This window comes from Ovis canadensis, chromosome 13, assembly GCF_042477335.2.
Source record: "Ovis canadensis isolate MfBH-ARS-UI-01 breed Bighorn chromosome 13, ARS-UI_OviCan_v2, whole genome shotgun sequence".
NCBI lineage: Eukaryota > Metazoa > Chordata > Mammalia > Artiodactyla > Bovidae > Ovis > Ovis canadensis.
The window spans coordinates 89,420,523-89,421,827 of NC_091257.1; positions in this window are offsets into that span (position 1 = coordinate 89,420,523).

Consider the following 1,305-nt stretch of genomic DNA (forward strand, 5'->3'; position numbering starts at 1 on the left):
TCTGCCAATGCAGAATACATAAGACATGTGGGTTCAATTCCTGGGTCAGAGATTACATATAAACAATTTTTTTGATCAATGCTGAAAAAGTAAACACCAGTGTCACACACACTTTAAAATCACACACAAGGCTGTGGGTCTCACACTTGAATGAGCATCAGAATCCTATAGCCATATTATCAAAGACAGAGCTTAGCTCTCTATCACCAGAATGCTGATTCAGTAGCATAGGGTGGGCCCTGAGTATCTCCTTCAACAAGATTCCCAAGGCATTGATGGTGCTGCTCAAGGGACCACACTTCGAAAAGCATGAACTAAGCTAAGGAGACCAGCTGTCTTCCAAGAGGGGACATGTTCTGTCCCGTTTCCATCATCCCCACCATTTTTTATTGTCCCTGTGCCTCCATCACCATCCCAAATACTTCCATTCACATTGCTCATTCGTCCTGGAGGGGATTTGAAATGGTGATCTGAGAGTGGGCTCAGAGTAGGTGTTGAAAAAAGATACCTTGCTCTTCCTTAACAGTCTAATCACTTAAGTACTATTCTTTTTTTAGAGAGGCAGATACTGAACTTCAGCTATGGAAAAGTGACTTGATGGAAGAGAAACAGCTGAAAATTAGGGAAAAGATGCTAACCTGTTAATCAAGTGTCCCCAGATATTTCAACATCACTAATACACAAGCATACAAGCCCCTCCGGGCAAATCTATTTGATAGCAACACAGATGATGCAGCAGAGACTTTGGACATGATGTCATGGGTCTCAATGTCATTTACAAGAATGGGATTTAGGTGCCAGCATTTCCAGCAGCATTCAGGCAGGCCAGGTTCCAAAGACTCACAAAGTGGGGGTGGGGTGGAGGATTAAGATGAGTCTTGTATGGATGGTAGAGTTGGACTGTAAAGAAAGCTGAGTGCCAAAGAATTGATGCTTTTGCACTGTGGTGTTGGAGAAGACTCTTGAGAGTCCCTTGGACTGCAACAAGATCCAACCAACCATCCTAAAGGAGATCAGACCTGGCTGTTCACTGGGAGAACTGATGTTGAAGCTGAAGACCAATCCTTTGGCCAGCTGATTCAAAGAGCTGACTCATTTGAAAAGGCTGTGATGCTGGGAAGGATTGAGGGCAGGAGGAGAAGGGGGAAACAGAGGATGAGATAGTTGGATGGCATCACTGACTCAATGGTCATGAACAGGGAGGCTTGGCTTGCTGCAGTCCAAGCAGTCACAAACAGTCGGACACGACCAAGCGACTAAACTGAACTGAACTGAACTGCACTGAGGAAGAAGATTACAGCACGT